At 53.8% G+C, this 19780-nt stretch overlaps 13 non-coding genes and 1 pseudogene across 13 annotated transcripts; all 14 read left to right on the forward strand.

The window, feature by feature from the left end:
- Positions 1–262: 262 nt before the first annotated feature.
- LOC126238449 (5S ribosomal RNA) lies at positions 263–381 on the forward strand. Its single transcript, XR_007545329.1, has one exon. It is a non-coding gene; the product is annotated as a 5S ribosomal RNA (ribosomal RNA).
- An 852-nt stretch (positions 382–1233) lies between these two features.
- LOC126238461 (5S ribosomal RNA) lies at positions 1234–1352 on the forward strand. The gene has a single exon (XR_007545330.1). It is a non-coding gene; the product is annotated as a 5S ribosomal RNA (ribosomal RNA).
- Positions 1353–2214: 862 nt separating this feature from the next.
- On the forward strand, positions 2215–2333 carry LOC126238472 (5S ribosomal RNA). The gene has a single exon (XR_007545331.1). It is a non-coding gene; the product is annotated as a 5S ribosomal RNA (ribosomal RNA).
- Positions 2334–3186: 853 nt separating this feature from the next.
- LOC126238484 (5S ribosomal RNA) lies at positions 3187–3305 on the forward strand. Its single transcript, XR_007545332.1, has one exon. It is a non-coding gene; the product is annotated as a 5S ribosomal RNA (ribosomal RNA).
- An 852-nt stretch (positions 3306–4157) lies between these two features.
- LOC126238496 (5S ribosomal RNA) lies at positions 4158–4276 on the forward strand. Its single transcript, XR_007545333.1, has one exon. It is a non-coding gene; the product is annotated as a 5S ribosomal RNA (ribosomal RNA).
- An 853-nt stretch (positions 4277–5129) lies between these two features.
- LOC126238367 (5S ribosomal RNA) lies at positions 5130–5249 on the forward strand (annotated as a pseudogene).
- Positions 5250–12296: 7047 nt separating this feature from the next.
- On the forward strand, positions 12297–12415 carry LOC126238508 (5S ribosomal RNA). The gene has a single exon (XR_007545334.1). It is a non-coding gene; the product is annotated as a 5S ribosomal RNA (ribosomal RNA).
- Positions 12416–13268: 853 nt separating this feature from the next.
- LOC126238519 (5S ribosomal RNA) lies at positions 13269–13387 on the forward strand. The gene has a single exon (XR_007545335.1). It is a non-coding gene; the product is annotated as a 5S ribosomal RNA (ribosomal RNA).
- Positions 13388–14239: 852 nt separating this feature from the next.
- On the forward strand, positions 14240–14358 carry LOC126238531 (5S ribosomal RNA). Its single transcript, XR_007545336.1, has one exon. It is a non-coding gene; the product is annotated as a 5S ribosomal RNA (ribosomal RNA).
- Positions 14359–15210: 852 nt separating this feature from the next.
- On the forward strand, positions 15211–15329 carry LOC126238543 (5S ribosomal RNA). Its single transcript, XR_007545338.1, has one exon. It is a non-coding gene; the product is annotated as a 5S ribosomal RNA (ribosomal RNA).
- Positions 15330–16182: 853 nt separating this feature from the next.
- LOC126238554 (5S ribosomal RNA) lies at positions 16183–16301 on the forward strand. The gene has a single exon (XR_007545339.1). It is a non-coding gene; the product is annotated as a 5S ribosomal RNA (ribosomal RNA).
- Positions 16302–17154: 853 nt separating this feature from the next.
- LOC126238567 (5S ribosomal RNA) lies at positions 17155–17273 on the forward strand. The gene has a single exon (XR_007545340.1). It is a non-coding gene; the product is annotated as a 5S ribosomal RNA (ribosomal RNA).
- Positions 17274–18126: 853 nt separating this feature from the next.
- On the forward strand, positions 18127–18245 carry LOC126238579 (5S ribosomal RNA). The gene has a single exon (XR_007545341.1). It is a non-coding gene; the product is annotated as a 5S ribosomal RNA (ribosomal RNA).
- Positions 18246–19097: 852 nt separating this feature from the next.
- On the forward strand, positions 19098–19216 carry LOC126238591 (5S ribosomal RNA). Its single transcript, XR_007545343.1, has one exon. It is a non-coding gene; the product is annotated as a 5S ribosomal RNA (ribosomal RNA).
- The last annotated feature ends 564 nt before the right edge of the window (positions 19217–19780 follow it).

Below are 19780 nucleotides of genomic sequence, written 5' to 3' on the forward strand. Positions count from 1 at the left end.
CCTCCGCTAGTGTCGAAGGCTGCACGCGCGCAGCGAATGACAGGAGGTGCAACGAGCAGCAGTGCGTGTCACACACGCGGCGGTGCGCCCGCTAATTCGGCCGTCGCTCTGCTGGGACGCCGGGCGCGCCCCCCGCGCCGTCCTCGAGGAACTGGCTGTTGCGGAAGGAAGTGCTTTCGTCAAATGCGGTCGAAAACTAACATTTTGTGTGTTGGGAGAAAAGCCGAACGCGGATTCTGCCGTGCTCCTACATTAGATGAGCGCCAACGGCCATACCATGATGAATACACCGGTTCTCGTCCGATCACCGAAGTTAAGCATCATCGGGCCCGGTTAGTACTTGGATGGGTGACCGCCTGGGAAACCCGGGTGCTGTTGGCTGCCTTCCATTTTTTTTTGTTATTATGTCGCTACCCCTGCCAGCCCAATTTTCAAACTACCTTTCTGTTGTGACAAAGATGCTTCCTTAAGCCTTTTACACTACTGTAATGGTACGAAAATGCAGTAATTAACTCAGTTTGAGGGAGAATGTGCTAACCAAGTTTGCCAAGAAGACTTTGAAAACGACAAAACAGTACGAATCGGCAGGTGATTTCTGAAACACGTCACCGCCTATTTTTGTGTAGGAGTGTAGAGTTCCAATTTTTTGTAATCACGAATTTATTCCTTAGTCGTCTCGTCTCGTCTCGTCCCGCAGACGTTTGTCGTGCTTGCGCTGTCATATGGACCACGACCCGAGCGGCAGCGAGCGGCAGTCGAGCAAAGTCGGGACAAGTCGGGACGGGGACGGGGACAGGGATGGGAATGGTGCGAATGCACTGCAAACTACGCACACACCTGGTGTGAGGCGAGGCGAGGCGACGCGAGGCGAGGCGAGGCGAGGAAGCCCACATGCTACCAGTGGCGCCCTCCAGCACGACACTGCCACACCACGCACAGGCCCTCCGCTGGACACCAGGGACAAGATGCGTCCTCCGCTAGTGTCGAAGGCTGCACGCGCGCAGCGAATGACAGGAGGTGCAACGAGCAGCAGTGCGTGTCACACACGCGGCGGTGCGCCCGCTAATTCGGCCGTCGCTCTGCTGGGACGCCGGGCGCGCCCCCCGCGCCGTCCTCGAGGAACTGGCTGTTGCGGAAGGAAGTGCTTTCGTCAAATGCGGTCGAAAACTAACATTTTGTGTGTTGGGAGAAAAGCCGAACGCGGATTCTGCCGTGCTCCTACATTAGATGAGCGCCAACGGCCATACCATGATGAATACACCGGTTCTCGTCCGATCACCGAAGTTAAGCATCATCGGGCCCGGTTAGTACTTGGATGGGTGACCGCCTGGGAAACCCGGGTGCTGTTGGCTGCCTTCCTTTTTTTTTTTTTTTTTTTTGTTATCATGTCGCTACCCCTGCCAGCCCAATTTTCAAACTACCTTTCTGTTGTGACAAAGATGCTTCCTTAAGCCTTTTACACTACTGTAATGGTACGAAAATGCAGTAATTAACTCAGTTTGAGGGAGAATGTGCTAACCAAGTTTGCCAAGAAGACTTTGAAAACGACAAAACAGTACGAATCGGCAGGTGATTTCTGAAACACGTCACCGCCTATTTTTGTGTAGGAGTGTAGAGTTCCAATTTTTTGTAATCACGAATTTATTCCTTAGTCGTCTCGTCTCGTCTCGTCCCGCAGACGTTTGTCGTGCTTGCGCTGTCATATGGACCACGACCCGAGCGGCAGCGAGCGGCAGTCGAGCAAAGTCGGGACAAGTCGGGACGGGGACGGGGACAGGGATGGGAATGGTGCGAATGCACTGCAAACTACGCACACACCTGGTGTGAGGCGAGGCGAGGCGACGCGAGGCGAGGCGAGGCGAGGAAGCCCACATGCTACCAGTGGCGCCCTCCAGCACGACACTGCCACACCACGCACAGGCCCTCCGCTGGACACCAGGGACAAGATGCGTCCTCCGCTAGTGTCGAAGGCTGCACGCGCGCAGCGAATGACAGGAGGTGCAACGAGCAGCAGTGCGTCTCACACACGCGGCGGTGCGCCCGCTAATTCGGCCGTCGCTCTGCTGGGACGCCGGGCGCGCCCCCCGCGCCGTCCTCGAGGAACTGGCTGTTGCGGAAGGAAGTGCTTTCGTCAAATGCGGTCGAAAACTAACATTTTGTGTGTTGGGAGAAAAGCCGAACGCGGATTCTGCCGTGCTCCTACATTAGATGAGCGCCAACGGCCATACCATGATGAATACACCGGTTCTCGTCCGATCACCGAAGTTAAGCATCATCGGGCCCGGTTAGTACTTGGATGGGTGACCGCCTGGGAAACCCGGGTGCTGTTGGCTGCCTTCCATTTTTTTTTTGTTATTATGTCGCTACCCCTGCCAGCCCAATTTTCAAACTACCTTTCTGTTGTGACAAAGATGCTTCCTTAAGCCTTTTACACTACTGTAATGGTACGAAAATGCAGTAATTAACTCAGTTTGAGGGAGAATGTGCTAACCAAGTTTGCCAAGAAGACTTTGAAAACGACAAAACAGTACGAATCGGCAGGTGATTTCTGAAACACGTCACCGCCTATTTTTGTGTAGGAGTGTAGAGTTCCAATTTTTTGTAATCACGAATTTATTCCTTAGTCGTCTCGTCTCGTCTCGTCCCGCAGACGTTTGTCGTGCTTGCGCTGTCATATGGACCACGACCCGAGCGGCAGCGAGCGGCAGTCGAGCAAAGTCGGGACAAGTCGGGACGGGGACGGGGACAGGGATGGGAATGGTGCGAATGCACTGCAAACTACGCACACACCTGGTGTGAGGCGAGGCGAGGCGACGCGAGGCGAGGCGAGGCGAGGAAGCCCACATGCTACCAGTGGCGCCCTCCAGCACGACACTGCCACACCACGCACAGGCCCTCCGCTGGACACCAGGGACAAGATGCGTCCTCCGCTAGTGTCGAAGGCTGCACGCGCGCAGCGAATGACAGGAGGTGCAACGAGCAGCAGTGCGTGTCACACACGCGGCGGTGCGCCCGCTAATTCGGCCGTCGCTCTGCTGGGACGCCGGGCGCGCCCCCCGCGCCGTCCTCGAGGAACTGGCTGTTGCGGAAGGAAGTGCTTTCGTCAAATGCGGTCGAAAACTAACATTTTGTGTGTTGGGAGAAAAGCCGAACGCGGATTCTGCCGTGCTCCTACATTAGATGAGCGCCAACGGCCATACCATGATGAATACACCGGTTCTCGTCCGATCACCGAAGTTAAGCATCATCGGGCCCGGTTAGTACTTGGATGGGTGACCGCCTGGGAAACCCGGGTGCTGTTGGCTGCCTTCCATTTTTTTTTGTTATTATGTCGCTACCCCTGCCAGCCCAATTTTCAAACTACCTTTCTGTTGTGACAAAGATGCTTCCTTAAGCCTTTTACACTACTGTAATGGTACGAAAATGCAGTAATTAACTCAGTTTGAGGGAGAATGTGCTAACCAAGTTTGCCAAGAAGACTTTGAAAACGACAAAACAGTACGAATCGGCAGGTGATTTCTGAAACACGTCACCGCCTATTTTTGTGTAGGAGTGTAGAGTTCCAATTTTTTGTAATCACGAATTTATTCCTTAGTCGTCTCGTCTCGTCTCGTCCCGCAGACGTTTGTCGTGCTTGCGCTGTCATATGGACCACGACCCGAGCGGCAGCGAGCGGCAGTCGAGCAAAGTCGGGACAAGTCGGGACGGGGACGGGGACAGGGATGGGAATGGTGCGAATGCACTGCAAACTACGCACACACCTGGTGTGAGGCGAGGCGAGGCGACGCGAGGCGAGGCGAGGCGAGGAAGCCCACATGCTACCAGTGGCGCCCTCCAGCACGACACTGCCACACCACGCACAGGCCCTCCGCTGGACACCAGGGACAAGATGCGTCCTCCGCTAGTGTCGAAGGCTGCACGCGCGCAGCGAATGACAGGAGGTGCAACGAGCAGCAGTGCGTCTCACACACGCGGCGGTGCGCCCGCTAATTCGGCCGTCGCTCTGCTGGGACGCCGGGCGCGCCCCCCGCGCCGTCCTCGAGGAACTGGCTGTTGCGGAAGGAAGTGCTTTCGTCAAATGCGGTCGAAAACTAACATTTTGTGTGTTGGGAGAAAAGCCGAACGCGGATTCTGCCGTGCTCCTACATTAGATGAGCGCCAACGGCCATACCATGATGAATACACCGGTTCTCGTCCGATCACCGAAGTTAAGCATCATCGGGCCCGGTTAGTACTTGGATGGGTGACCGCCTGGGAAACCCGGGTGCTGTTGGCTGCCTTCCATTTTTTTTTTGTTATTATGTCGCTACCCCTGCCAGCCCAATTTTCAAACTACCTTTCTGTTGTGACAAAGATGCTTCCTTAAGCCTTTTACACTACTGTAATGGTACGAAAATGCAGTAATTAACTCAGTTTGAGGGAGAATGTGCTAACCAAGTTTGCCAAGAAGACTTTGAAAACGACAAAACAGTACGAATCGGCAGGTGATTTCTGAAACACGTCACCGCCTATTTTTGTGTAGGAGTGTAGAGTTCCAATTTTTTGTAATCACGAATTTATTCCTTAGTCGTCTCGTCTCGTCTCGTCCCGCAGACGTTTGTCGTGCTTGCGCTGTCATATGGACCACGACCCGAGCGGCAGCGAGCGGCAGTCGAGCAAAGTCGGGACAAGTCGGGACGGGGACGGGGACAGGGATGGGAATGGTGCGAATGCACTGCAAACTACGCACACACCTGGTGTGAGGCGAGGCGAGGCGACGCGAGGCGAGGCGAGGCGAGGAAGCCCACATGCTACCAGTGGCGCCCTCCAGCACGACACTGCCACACCACGCACAGGCCCTCCGCTGGACACCAGGGACAAGATGCGTCCTCCGCTAGTGTCGAAGGCTGCACGCGCGCAGCGAATGACAGGAGGTGCAACGAGCAGCAGTGCGTGTCACACACGCGGCGGTGCGCCCGCTAATTCGGCCGTCGCTCTGCTGGGACGCCGGGCGCGCCCCCCGCGCCGTCCTCGAGGAACTGGCTGTTGCGGAAGGAAGTGCTTTCGTCAAATGCGGTCGAAAACTAACATTTTGTGTGTTGGGAGAAAAGCCGAACGCGGATTCTGCCGTGCTCCTACATTAGATGAGCGCCAACGGCCATACCATGATGAATACACCGGTTCTCGTCCGATCACCGAAGTTAAGCATCATCGGGCCCGGTTAGTACTTGGCTGGCTGCCCGCCTGGCAACACCTCGGTGCTCTGCGCTCCGCCGGCCCGTGGTGTTTACGTTCAGCGCGCCGCAGCGTGTGGTGTTCGCGAGGCGACTTGCTTGCTTTGCTGATTTTTCACGGTACGTACTGACAACGATGGAAAGTGAAGATCGGAACAATAATATTCAGTGCGAATTTAGCCGATCTGTCCCTCGTCCTACCGCTTTCGAAATTCATCATTGGATCCTTAATGATTTGAAAATCCCGGCTAGTGACATTTTCGGACTCCAATTGGACACTTTTTTAAATTCCGTCTTTTTGAAGTTAAGTAGTTCGGAACTCTGTGATACGGTTGTTAATGTCAATGATGGTGTGCGGCAATTTAAGCACGATAATCAAACCTTGAGTGACGTTAAAGTGACGAACGCGGGTTATGGCATACGGACTGTCAGGGTATTCAATCTGCCTTTTGAAGTAAAAAACGACACCATTTCGCGATGTCTCGGCCCTTACGGCACTGTGCTTTCCGTTGTTAAAGAAAAATGGTCTGCCGCGTACCCTATACAATGTGAAAATGGGGTGCGAAGTGTACGAATGATTGTGCGAAAGCATGTGCCATCATTTGTATACATGGCCGGACACCGTGCCTTTATTACGTACAGTGGGCAACCGCAAACGTGTTCTTTTTGTAATCGGCCGGATCACTTTCGCCAAAATTGCCCGCGGCGTAAGGGGCCTTTGCAACTGCCGCTGGGCGAACACGGAAGCGAACCCATGAGTTGGGCGGCGGTCGCTTTAGGCGCCCCCCCACAGGCAGCTCGCCGTGTCGACCTTCCAGCAGCTATGGCCGCGTCCGTTGCTACTGTTACGGTGCCAATGCTAACCGATAGTGATCCCGTCATGTTAAACGCGGTAGCCCTACCGGAGACAGACGCGCGTGCAACAACCCCCGTCACGGGACCAGAACCCGCCCCGGTAGTTGCCCCCGCAGTGACCATTGACTCAGTCCCGGAACTGGTCACCGACGAGACGCTCGCCCCCACAGCCGGTTCCAGTGTTGTGGCGGTCGATCAGTCTGTCACTTTAGCGGACATAGATAGAACAGTTTTCGTCCCCCCACAACAGGTGTCGGGAGTTTCGAATGTGGTCACGGCAGGCCGTGCACACGTGGACCGTGCCCCCTCTCTCGAAAGACGAGCCTCGTCTTCTTCTGTTAGTGCGTCGGTTCGGTCGCGCAGTGACCCCGAACACGATGGGCGTGACAGAAGTAGGAGTTCATCGACCGATTCCCGACGGTCGTCCGCGAGGAGAGAGCGTAGTCCGTCGCCTGTCGGGAGACCGCTATCTCAAGGGAAGCCAAAACGGCAGCGGCGTAAGGGGGGGCAGCGCGATGGCGCGGCAGTTCGGCCCGGCGCGGCCGCTCACGTGACCCGATCAGCTGTAGGCGCGAGAGCGGACGGCAGCGGTGCTGGCGGCGGCCAGGCTGCGGGCTCGGAAGCGCACAGGGCCGAAGTGGTCCGGCATCTGCAAACTGTTATCCATCAATCGGACGCGTTACCTGCCAGTGAATCGGTTCCACACCCTGCCGTGACAGATCCGCCTCAGGTTACGAGTGTGCGCCCTGTCACACAGGACGCTGTAGCAACACAACATAGTAGAGACTTACCCACGATGTCTGTCGCGGGGGCGTCACCACCTGTTACCCGACTGGGGGCGTGGGGTGATGAGCCGCCCGATGATTAATTTACAACTACTTCAAGTGTGGCATTCCGTCTTTTAAGCACGCCGACGACAACCCATGCTGAGTCGTTTTTGTATTTGTATTTTACCGTTTTATCTTGTGAGTGTTTTTATTGTTTTATCTGTGTTTTCCTGGTTTTCTTCTTTATGGTTGCTGGTAATCAGTTTACGGTTCTAACGGTCAACGTTAATAAAATGCGTAGCCATCACAAAGCGATAGCACTGTATAATTTTTTAACTGAAAGCTGTTGTCAGGTAGCTTTTTTACAAGAGGTGACCACTGAAGCATTATCTTTTATCCGCGATTTTCACGAGTTCACTGCGTACGATAATATCATCGCGGATGACAGCACAGGCACTGCTATTTTAGTCCGATCGGACATCGAAGTGCAAAATATTGAATGCTTACCAAATGGGCGGGTCATCGTTTGTGAAATTAATGGTTACGCGTTTGTTAATGTTTACGCGCACTCTGGCAACAAACCTGCGCGGAATAATTTTTATGCTACCGAACTGTGCCAGGTTTTATATCAGAATAGAGATAATTTTATCCTCGGGGGTGATTTTAATGGTGTAATTGACGATCGCGATCAGGAACCACGGCCAAACCGGTGTGAGGAACTGAAGACGTTGGTTACTGGTTTACAGCTGCGGGACACGTGGCGGGTTCTCAACCCCCACCGTACAGCCTTTACGTATTTTTACGCTACCGGACATAGTCGTTTAGACAGGATTTACGTCTCGCCGCAGCTTGCACATACCGTTGTCGCTGCCGATGTGCAACCGGTGATTTTTTCCGACCATTGTGGTTACATTTGTCAGCTCAATTTCGGTTTGTGCCCACGTTCGTCAGTTAAAAATATGTGGAAATTGAATTGCAGCATTTTAAATGATCCCTCTTTTAAAACGAGTTTTTTAAATATGTGGCACAACCTTGTGCAGAGCCGACCGGTCGGTTCCACCGCTATTTACTGGTGGACCGCGGTGGCCAAACCGGCGGTCAGAAAATTTTTAATTGATTTTAGTCGTGATGCGGCACGGTGGCGCCGGGCCACGGCCGACTTCTACCGCCAGTGTTTGCGCGAGCTCGCGCAGCGCGTTACTGCGCAGCCGGAACTGCTGCCCACCCTGCGCGAATTTAAAGCAAAGTTGCTGCGGGATTTGCGGCAGAAATGTGAGGGGACAGTGAGGCGGAGCCAGCCCGTGGGCGAAGTGGTCGGCGAGTCAGTCTCTGCGTACCACCTCCGTAGGGAGAGGTACCGCCGCGCAAAACTACGGCTCAACACGTGGACGCTCGCCGCCGGGATCAGAACCACGGACCACCAGGCGATTCAGGCGGAATTATATCAGTATTTCAAATCACTTTTTACCGACACTGCTGTCGATGCCGCCGCAATCAATGATCTTTTAAGTCACGTGCCGCATATTTTAACGCGACGAGATAGACTCAATCTTAATGCGGTTTATACCGCGGATGACGTAGAGGATGCCGTTAAAGGCAGTCAGACAGGGAAATCCCCCGGGAAAGACGGCATCCCAGCGGAGTTTTATCTGACATTTTTTGACTCTTTTAGTGAACTTTTAACGGAAATAGCTAATGACATCCGAAACGGCGCGGAAATCCCAGTGGACTTTGAAGAAGGACGTATCGTCCTCATTCCGAAATCGACTGCGACGCCGAGTTTAGAAACTGTACGCCCTATTACCCTTCTCAACTCGGATTATAAGATAATGGTCAGGTGCGTTGCTAATAGACTTAAGCAAGTTATGGGAAAAGTTTTAGATGCATCGCAGTCGTGCGCTGTTCGAGATCGAAATATTTTTGACGCCGTTTTAGCCTACAGGGACTGCATAGGCCACACGAAAAGCAGCAGGCTTCGCAATGCGGGAATTTTATTGGTCGATTTTCAAACTGCGTTCGATCGTGTAAGCCACTTTTATCTTCGCAGATTGATGACTCGCATGGGTTTCGGGACGAAGTTCACGGCCATGATAAGCAATATCTTAAGCAGTGCCACGTCGCGCGTTATCGTAAACGGTATCGCCAGCGACAAGATCCATATCAGCCGCTCAGTCCGACAGGGTTGCCCCCTATCTATGGCGCTGTTCGCGATCGCCTTGGACCCGCTCCTCCGTACCATTGGCCGCACTTGTCGAGGGATTCGCGTGGGAGACGACCGGCTTGTGTGTCGCGCTTATGCCGATGACTTGGGCGTCTTCATCGAACGAGCAGACGACATCGACCGCCTCTATGGCGTTCTGCAGCAATACGAACGGGCGACAGGCGCCGTAGTAAATCCGCGTAAGACGGTTCTCCTCCCGTTGACGGAGCGCATGCGTACTGAATACCGGCATTGGTACTGCGTGAAACGCCAGTCTAAGGTGCTCGGCGTGACACTGTCAGACAACTTACAACAGATGCAAGCTCTCAATTGGCGGTCCACTCTTTATAAAGTGCGCGCCGTGGTTAAAATTCATGCGCCGCGCAACTTGGCACTGTCGGACAAAGTTGCGCTTATTAATACCACCATTCTGGCAAGGGCGTGGTACCTGGCGCAAATCTTGCCGGTACCGAAGCAAATCGCACGGTCCATACGGCATGCATTTTATTGGTTTTTGTGGAAAGGCGATATTTTTAAGGTCGCTATGGCCACATGTACCCTGAAACCTTCGGAAGGCGGTCTCGGACTTGTCGATTTTAACGCCAAATGTGAGGCACTCTTTTATAAACGGACCAATGTTTTACTTGGCAAAGGTTTGGGCAGCCCTACGGCAGTTCTCTTTCATCAACACCGGCCGCGTTCCGTCACCGCCCCGGTCTACGTCACCGGCATCCCCTTCTCCGTCTCCCACGTGCGCCGTTACTACATCACGCACAGCTACGTAAGTCTCCACGACGTGCGAGGCCATGCGGTCGGAGATATTGCGGATGTCATCCGAGGACGACCCCCACCCAATAAGTGGGAGCTACGTCTGCCGCAGCACGATTGGAGCGCCGTGTGGCGGAACATCAGTTCCCGCGTCATACCAGCTGACGTGAGGGCCACGTGGTACAGGGTGGTCAACCGCACTGTTGCCACAAACTGCAAGCTCCACTCCATCAACCTCATCCGATTCAGCCAGTGCGAGGCCTGCGGAGTCCCGGACGACATCGAGCACCGCTTCGAGTGCTCCAGGTTCCGGGACATATGGTACTGTGCGAGGGACATGATTCGACTCATAAATAGAGTGACAGTCAGGCAGGTTCCTGTGACGGACGCGATAGTGCCACAGTGGAAGCCTTACCCGTCCACAAAGCGGAATGCCACCATCTGGATATATGGACACACAATTCATGCCATCTTTAGTCTCAAAATTACCGATACTGTGACCTTTCTCACCAATTTATGGACTTTCCACAATGAAGAACGCGCCAGTAGGACCTATTCAGCGACGTTCGCTAATTTTTTGCATGTGGCTTTGTCCCATGCATTTCACTCGGTCGTGACCCCTCCTTAAAAGTGACTTATATCAATGTGTATATAATTATACACCCCTTCCTGATTATGTGATATATGGGAACGAACACTGCAAGAGAAATTGTTGGACAAGTTTTTTGTATTTGGGATCACCTTGACCGTCATCTTGATGACGAACTGTGACAGTTTTTTGTTTTTCCGATCTACGGATAGTGTTCACTACCTTATAAGTGTCACGTCGGAAGTTTTGTTTCTGTTTATCTTTGTGTTACAATTTTTTGTCTGAAATTGTCGTTTCGCTACCAGTGTTGTGAGTGACGCCAATGCCCTGCCATTTTGGTTGTTTGTTCTCTGCATGGTTTTCGTGTTTTGGTGCTACTCTCGAAAACCATCTTTTGTTTTTTATGTTGTTCGTTACCGCCTGTGGAAGTGTGGCGGTTCGTTTCTTTTACTACTTCCGTTTTATTTAGGGCATACGTCTCCTTTATTTCTTTTTTCTTCACCGCCAGTACCGCGGGGAAGCGGATCTGTTACCTTTCCTTCCATACGTTATTAGAGGGACCTCCTGGGCCTTACTCTTTCTTGACAGAGGTTTGTGACTGGTTCTTTTGTTGCGAAGTCATTCATCTTCGTTTTCTTTCTCCCACATTTGGTCGGTATAATTCTTGCCGCCGCTTTACGGAAGAACTTTTCCGTTTGGCTTTCTTTACGAATATTTTCATTGTTTTCAACGTTGTTTAAGTCTTGCCCTCCCCTTCGATGACAGTGCCGCTCCTACGTCACCGGACGAGGACCCCTTCCCGTTCCATCTGGCGCACACCATCTGCGACCGGCGAGAAGGAGCATCTCTTCAGCCCCTCTTCGTTCTTCGTTCTTCATTCTGCACTGCCAACAGCATGTATTTATAGCTGAGAAGCTCGCCGAAGAAGGCGTATTGTGGAGAGCGAAAAGGCCGGGCTATAAGGGGAGTTGGGAGGCCCGTAAAAAAAAAAAAAAAAAAAAAAAAAAAAAAAAAAAAAAAAAAAAAAAAATAAAAAAAAGGTGCTGTTGGCTGCCTTCCATTTTTTTTTGTTATTATGTCGCTACCCCTGCCAGCCCAATTTTCAAACTACCTTTCTGTTGTGACAAAGATGCTTCCTTAAGCCTTTTACACTACTGTAATGGTACGAAAATGCAGTAATTAACTCAGTTTGAGGGAGAATGTGCTAACCAAGTTTGCCAAGAAGACTTTGAAAACGACAAAACAGTACGAATCGGCAGGTGATTTCTGAAACACGTCACCGCCTATTTTTGTGTAGGAGTGTAGAGTTCCAATTTTTTGTAATCACGAATTTATTCCTTAGTCGTCTCGTCTCGTCTCGTCCCGCAGACGTTTGTCGTGCTTGCGCTGTCATATGGACCACGACCCGAGCGGCAGCGAGCGGCAGTCGAGCAAAGTCGGGACAAGTCGGGACGGGGACGGGGACAGGGATGGGAATGGTGCGAATGCACTGCAAACTACGCACACACCTGGTGTGAGGCGAGGCGAGGCGACGCGAGGCGAGGCGAGGCGAGGAAGCCCACATGCTACCAGTGGCGCCCTCCAGCACGACACTGCCACACCACGCACAGGCCCTCCGCTGGACACCAGGGACAAGATGCGTCCTCCGCTAGTGTCGAAGGCTGCACGCGCGCAGCGAATGACAGGAGGTGCAACGAGCAGCAGTGCGTCTCACACACGCGGCGGTGCGCCCGCTAATTCGGCCGTCGCTCTGCTGGGACGCCGGGCGCGCCCCCCGCGCCGTCCTCGAGGAACTGGCTGTTGCGGAAGGAAGTGCTTTCGTCAAATGCGGTCGAAAACTAACATTTTGTGTGTTGGGAGAAAAGCCGAACGCGGATTCTGCCGTGCTCCTACATTAGATGAGCGCCAACGGCCATACCATGATGAATACACCGGTTCTCGTCCGATCACCGAAGTTAAGCATCATCGGGCCCGGTTAGTACTTGGATGGGTGACCGCCTGGGAAACCCGGGTGCTGTTGGCTGCCTTCCATTTTTTTTTTGTTATTATGTCGCTACCCCTGCCAGCCCAATTTTCAAACTACCTTTCTGTTGTGACAAAGATGCTTCCTTAAGCCTTTTACACTACTGTAATGGTACGAAAATGCAGTAATTAACTCAGTTTGAGGGAGAATGTGCTAACCAAGTTTGCCAAGAAGACTTTGAAAACGACAAAACAGTACGAATCGGCAGGTGATTTCTGAAACACGTCACCGCCTATTTTTGTGTAGGAGTGTAGAGTTCCAATTTTTTGTAATCACGAATTTATTCCTTAGTCGTCTCGTCTCGTCTCGTCCCGCAGACGTTTGTCGTGCTTGCGCTGTCATATGGACCACGACCCGAGCGGCAGCGAGCGGCAGTCGAGCAAAGTCGGGACAAGTCGGGACGGGGACGGGGACAGGGATGGGAATGGTGCGAATGCACTGCAAACTACGCACACACCTGGTGTGAGGCGAGGCGAGGCGACGCGAGGCGAGGCGAGGCGAGGAAGCCCACATGCTACCAGTGGCGCCCTCCAGCACGACACTGCCACACCACGCACAGGCCCTCCGCTGGACACCAGGGACAAGATGCGTCCTCCGCTAGTGTCGAAGGCTGCACGCGCGCAGCGAATGACAGGAGGTGCAACGAGCAGCAGTGCGTCTCACACACGCGGCGGTGCGCCCGCTAATTCGGCCGTCGCTCTGCTGGGACGCCGGGCGCGCCCCCCGCGCCGTCCTCGAGGAACTGGCTGTTGCGGAAGGAAGTGCTTTCGTCAAATGCGGTCGAAAACTAACATTTTGTGTGTTGGGAGAAAAGCCGAACGCGGATTCTGCCGTGCTCCTACATTAGATGAGCGCCAACGGCCATACCATGATGAATACACCGGTTCTCGTCCGATCACCGAAGTTAAGCATCATCGGGCCCGGTTAGTACTTGGATGGGTGACCGCCTGGGAAACCCGGGTGCTGTTGGCTGCCTTCCATTTTTTTTTGTTATTATGTCGCTACCCCTGCCAGCCCAATTTTCAAACTACCTTTCTGTTGTGACAAAGATGCTTCCTTAAGCCTTTTACACTACTGTAATGGTACGAAAATGCAGTAATTAACTCAGTTTGAGGGAGAATGTGCTAACCAAGTTTGCCAAGAAGACTTTGAAAACGACAAAACAGTACGAATCGGCAGGTGATTTCTGAAACACGTCACCGCCTATTTTTGTGTAGGAGTGTAGAGTTCCAATTTTTTGTAATCACGAATTTATTCCTTAGTCGTCTCGTCTCGTCTCGTCCCGCAGACGTTTGTCGTGCTTGCGCTGTCATATGGACCACGACCCGAGCGGCAGCGAGCGGCAGTCGAGCAAAGTCGGGACAAGTCGGGACGGGGACGGGGACAGGGATGGGAATGGTGCGAATGCACTGCAAACTACGCACACACCTGGTGTGAGGCGAGGCGAGGCGACGCGAGGCGAGGCGAGGCGAGGAAGCCCACATGCTACCAGTGGCGCCCTCCAGCACGACACTGCCACACCACGCACAGGCCCTCCGCTGGACACCAGGGACAAGATGCGTCCTCCGCTAGTGTCGAAGGCTGCACGCGCGCAGCGAATGACAGGAGGTGCAACGAGCAGCAGTGCGTCTCACACACGCGGCGGTGCGCCCGCTAATTCGGCCGTCGCTCTGCTGGGACGCCGGGCGCGCCCCCCGCGCCGTCCTCGAGGAACTGGCTGTTGCGGAAGGAAGTGCTTTCGTCAAATGCGGTCGAAAACTAACATTTTGTGTGTTGGGAGAAAAGCCGAACGCGGATTCTGCCGTGCTCCTACATTAGATGAGCGCCAACGGCCATACCATGATGAATACACCGGTTCTCGTCCGATCACCGAAGTTAAGCATCATCGGGCCCGGTTAGTACTTGGATGGGTGACCGCCTGGGAAACCCGGGTGCTGTTGGCTGCCTTCCATTTTTTTTTGTTATTATGTCGCTACCCCTGCCAGCCCAATTTTCAAACTACCTTTCTGTTGTGACAAAGATGCTTCCTTAAGCCTTTTACACTACTGTAATGGTACGAAAATGCAGTAATTAACTCAGTTTGAGGGAGAATGTGCTAACCAAGTTTGCCAAGAAGACTTTGAAAACGACAAAACAGTACGAATCGGCAGGTGATTTCTGAAACACGTCACCGCCTATTTTTGTGTAGGAGTGTAGAGTTCCAATTTTTTGTAATCACGAATTTATTCCTTAGTCGTCTCGTCTCGTCTCGTCCCGCAGACGTTTGTCGTGCTTGCGCTGTCATATGGACCACGACCCGAGCGGCAGCGAGCGGCAGTCGAGCAAAGTCGGGACAAGTCGGGACGGGGACGGGGACAGGGATGGGAATGGTGCGAATGCACTGCAAACTACGCACACACCTGGTGTGAGGCGAGGCGAGGCGACGCGAGGCGAGGCGAGGCGAGGAAGCCCACATGCTACCAGTGGCGCCCTCCAGCACGACACTGCCACACCACGCACAGGCCCTCCGCTGGACACCAGGGACAAGATGCGTCCTCCGCTAGTGTCGAAGGCTGCACGCGCGCAGCGAATGACAGGAGGTGCAACGAGCAGCAGTGCGTCTCACACACGCGGCGGTGCGCCCGCTAATTCGGCCGTCGCTCTGCTGGGACGCCGGGCGCGCCCCCCGCGCCGTCCTCGAGGAACTGGCTGTTGCGGAAGGAAGTGCTTTCGTCAAATGCGGTCGAAAACTAACATTTTGTGTGTTGGGAGAAAAGCCGAACGCGGATTCTGCCGTGCTCCTACATTAGATGAGCGCCAACGGCCATACCATGATGAATACACCGGTTCTCGTCCGATCACCGAAGTTAAGCATCATCGGGCCCGGTTAGTACTTGGATGGGTGACCGCCTGGGAAACCCGGGTGCTGTTGGCTGCCTTCCATTTTTTTTTTGTTATTATGTCGCTACCCCTGCCAGCCCAATTTTCAAACTACCTTTCTGTTGTGACAAAGATGCTTCCTTAAGCCTTTTACACTACTGTAATGGTACGAAAATGCAGTAATTAACTCAGTTTGAGGGAGAATGTGCTAACCAAGTTTGCCAAGAAGACTTTGAAAACGACAAAACAGTACGAATCGGCAGGTGATTTCTGAAACACGTCACCGCCTATTTTTGTGTAGGAGTGTAGAGTTCCAATTTTTTGTAATCACGAATTTATTCCTTAGTCGTCTCGTCTCGTCTCGTCCCGCAGACGTTTGTCGTGCTTGCGCTGTCATATGGACCACGACCCGAGCGGCAGCGAGCGGCAGTCGAGCAAAGTCGGGACAAGTCGGGACGGGGACGGGGACAGGGATGGGAATGGTGCGAATGCACTGCAAACTACGCACACACCTGGTGTGAGGCGAGGCGAGGCGACGCGAGGCGAGGCGAGGCGAGGAAGCCCACATGCTACCAGTGGCGCCCTCCAGCACGACACTGCCACACCACGCACAGGCCCTCCGCTGGACACCAGGGACAAGATGCGTCCTCCGCTAGTGTCGAAGGCTGCACGCGCGCAGCGAATGACAGGAGGTGCAACGAGCAGCAGTGCGTCTCACACACGCGGCGGTGCGCCCGCTAATTCGGCCGTCGCTCTGCTGGGACGCCGGGCGCGCCCCCCGCGCCGTCCTCGAGGAACTGGCTGTTGCGGAAGGAAGTGCTTTCGTCAAATGCGGTCGAAAACTAACATTTTGTGTGTTGGGAGAAAAGCCGAACGCGGATTCTGCCGTGCTCCTACATTAGATGAGCGCCAACGGCCATACCATGATGAATACACCGGTTCTCGTCCGATCACCGAAGTTAAGCATCATCGGGCCCGGTTAGTACTTGGATGGGTGACCGCCTGGGAAACCCGGGTGCTGTTGGCTGCCTTCCATTTTTTTTTTGTTATTATGTCGCTACCCCTGCCAGCCCAATTTTCAAACTACCTTTCTGTTGTGACAAAGATGCTTCCTTAAGCCTTTTACACTACTGTAATGGTACGAAAATGCAGTAATTAACTCAGTTTGAGGGAGAATGTGCTAACCAAGTTTGCCAAGAAGACTTTGAAAACGACAAAACAGTACGAATCGGCAGGTGATTTCTGAAACACGTCACCGCCTATTTTTGTGTAGGAGTGTAGAGTTCCAATTTTTTGTAATCACGAATTTATTCCTTAGTCGTCTCGTCTCGTCTCGTCCCGCAGACGTTTGTCGTGCTTGCGCTGTCATATGGACCACGACCCGAGCGGCAGCGAGCGGCAGTCGAGCAAAGTCGGGACAAGTCGGGACGGGGACGGGGACAGGGATGGGAATGGTGCGAATGCACTGCAAACTACGCACACACCTGGTGTGAGGCGAGGCGAGGCGACGCGAGGCGAGGCGAGGCGAGGAAGCCCACATGCTACCAGTGGCGCCCTCCAGCACGACACTGCCACACCACGCACAGGCCCTCCGCTGGACACCAGGGACAAGATGCGTCCTCCGCTAGTGTCGAAGGCTGCACGCGCGCAGCGAATGACAGGAGGTGCAACGAGCAGCAGTGCGTCTCACACACGCGGCGGTGCGCCCGCTAATTCGGCCGTCGCTCTGCTGGGACGCCGGGCGCGCCCCCCGCGCCGTCCTCGAGGAACTGGCTGTTGCGGAAGGAAGTGCTTTCGTCAAATGCGGTCGAAAACTAACATTTTGTGTGTTGGGAGAAAAGCCGAACGCGGATTCTGCCGTGCTCCTACATTAGATGAGCGCCAACGGCCATACCATGATGAATACACCGGTTCTCGTCCGATCACCGAAGTTAAGCATCATCGGGCCCGGTTAGTACTTGGATGGGTGACCGCCTGGGAAACCCGGGTGCTGTTGGCTGCCTTCCATTTTTTTTTTGTTATTATGTCGCTACCCCTGCCAGCCCAATTTTCAAACTACCTTTCTGTTGTGACAAAGATGCTTCCTTAAGCCTTTTACACTACTGTAATGGTACGAAAATGCAGTAATTAACTCAGTTTGAGGGAGAATGTGCTAACCAAGTTTGCCAAGAAGACTTTGAAAACGACAAAACAGTACGAATCGGCAGGTGATTTCTGAAACACGTCACCGCCTATTTTTGTGTAGGAGTGTAGAGTTCCAATTTTTTGTAATCACGAATTTATTCCTTAGTCGTCTCGTCTCGTCTCGTCCCGCAGACGTTTGTCGTGCTTGCGCTGTCATATGGACCACGACCCGAGCGGCAGCGAGCGGCAGTCGAGCAAAGTCGGGACAAGTCGGGACGGGGACGGGGACAGGGATGGGAATGGTGCGAATGCACTGCAAACTACGCACACACCTGGTGTGAGGCGAGGCGAGGCGACGCGAGGCGAGGCGAGGCGAGGAAGCCCACATGCTACCAGTGGCGCCCTCCAGCACGACACTGCCACACCACGCACAGGCCCTCCGCTGGACACCAGGGACAAGATGCGTCCTCCGCTAGTGTCGAAGGCTGCACGCGCGCAGCGAATGACAGGAGGTGCAACGAGCAGCAGTGCGTCTCACACACGCGGCGGTGCGCCCGCTAATTCGGCCGTCGCTCTGCTGGGACGCCGGGCGCGCCCCCCGCGCCGTCCTCGAGGAACTGGCTGTTGCGGAAGGAAGTGCTTTCGTCAAATGCGGTCGAAAACTAACATTTTGTGTGTTGGGAGAAAAGCCGAACGCGGATTCTGCCGTGCTCCTACATTAGATGAGCGCCAACGGCCATACCATGATGAATACACCGGTTCTCGTCCGATCACCGAAGTTAAGCATCATCGGGCCCGGTTAGTACTTGGATGGGTGACCGCCTGGGAAACCCGGGTGCTGTTGGCTGCCTTCCATTTTTTTTTGTTATTATGTCGCTACCCCTGCCAGCCCAATTTTCAAACTACCTTTCTGTTGTGACAAAGATGCTTCCTTAAGCCTTTTACACTACTGTAATGGTACGAAAATGCAGTAATTAACTCAGTTTGAGGGAGAATGTGCTAACCAAGTTTGCCAAGAAGACTTTGAAAACGACAAAACAGTACGAATCGGCAGGTGATTTCTGAAACACGTCACCGCCTATTTTTGTGTAGGAGTGTAGAGTTCCAATTTTTTGTAATCACGAATTTATTCCTTAGTCGTCTCGTCTCGTCTCGTCCCGCAGACGTTTGTCGTGCTTGCGCTGTCATATGGACCACGACCCGAGCGGCAGCGAGCGGCAGTCGAGCAAAGTCGGGACAAGTCGGGACGGGGACGGGGACAGGGATGGGAATGGTGCGAATGCACTGCAAACTACGCACACACCTGGTGTGAGGCGAGGCGAGGCGACGCGAGGCGAGGCGAGGCGAGGAAGCCCACATGCTACCAGTGGCGCCCTCCAGCACGACACTGCCACACCACGCACAGGCCCTCCGCTGGACACCAGGGACAAGATGCGTCCTCCGCTAGTGTCGAAGGCTGCACGCGCGCAGCGAATGACAGGAGGTGCAACGAGCAGCAGTGCGTGTCACACACGCGGCGGTGCGCCCGCTAATTCGGCCGTCGCTCTGCTGGGACGCCGGGCGCGCCCCCCGCGCCGTCCTCGAGGAACTGGCTGTTGCGGAAGGAAGTGCTTTCGTCAAATGCGGTCGAAAACTAACATTTTGTGTGTTGGGAGAAAAGCCGAACGCGGATTCTGCCGTGCTCCTACATTAGATGAGCGCCAACGGCCATACCATGATGAATACACCGGTTCTCGTCCGATCACCGAAGTTAAGCATCATCGGGCCCGGTTAGTACTTGGATGGGTGACCGCCTGGGAAACCCGGGTGCTGTTGGCTGCCTTCCATTTTTTTTTGTTATTATGTCGCTACCCCTGCCAGCCCAATTTTCAAACTACCTTTCTGTTGTGACAAAGATGCTTCCTTAAGCCTTTTACACTACTGTAATGGTACGAAAATGCAGTAATTAACTCAGTTTGAGGGAGAATGTGCTAACCAAGTTTGCCAAGAAGACTTTGAAAACGACAAAACAGTACGAATCGGCAGGTGATTTCTGAAACACGTCACCGCCTATTTTTGTGTAGGAGTGTAGAGTTCCAATTTTTTGTAATCACGAATTTATTCCTTAGTCGTCTCGTCTCGTCTCGTCCCGCAGACGTTTGTCGTGCTTGCGCTGTCATATGGACCACGACCCGAGCGGCAGCGAGCGGCAGTCGAGCAAAGTCGGGACAAGTCGGGACGGGGACGGGGACAGGGATGGGAATGGTGCGAATGCACTGCAAACTACGCACACACCTGGTGTGAGGCGAGGCGAGGCGACGCGAGGCGAGGCGAGGCGAGGAAGCCCACATGCTACCAGTGGCGCCCTCCAGCACGACACTGCCACACCACGCACAGGCCCTC

Source organism: Schistocerca nitens, chromosome 2 (genome assembly GCF_023898315.1).
Source record: "Schistocerca nitens isolate TAMUIC-IGC-003100 chromosome 2, iqSchNite1.1, whole genome shotgun sequence".
In the NCBI taxonomy this organism is placed as follows: domain Eukaryota; kingdom Metazoa; phylum Arthropoda; class Insecta; order Orthoptera; family Acrididae; genus Schistocerca; species Schistocerca nitens.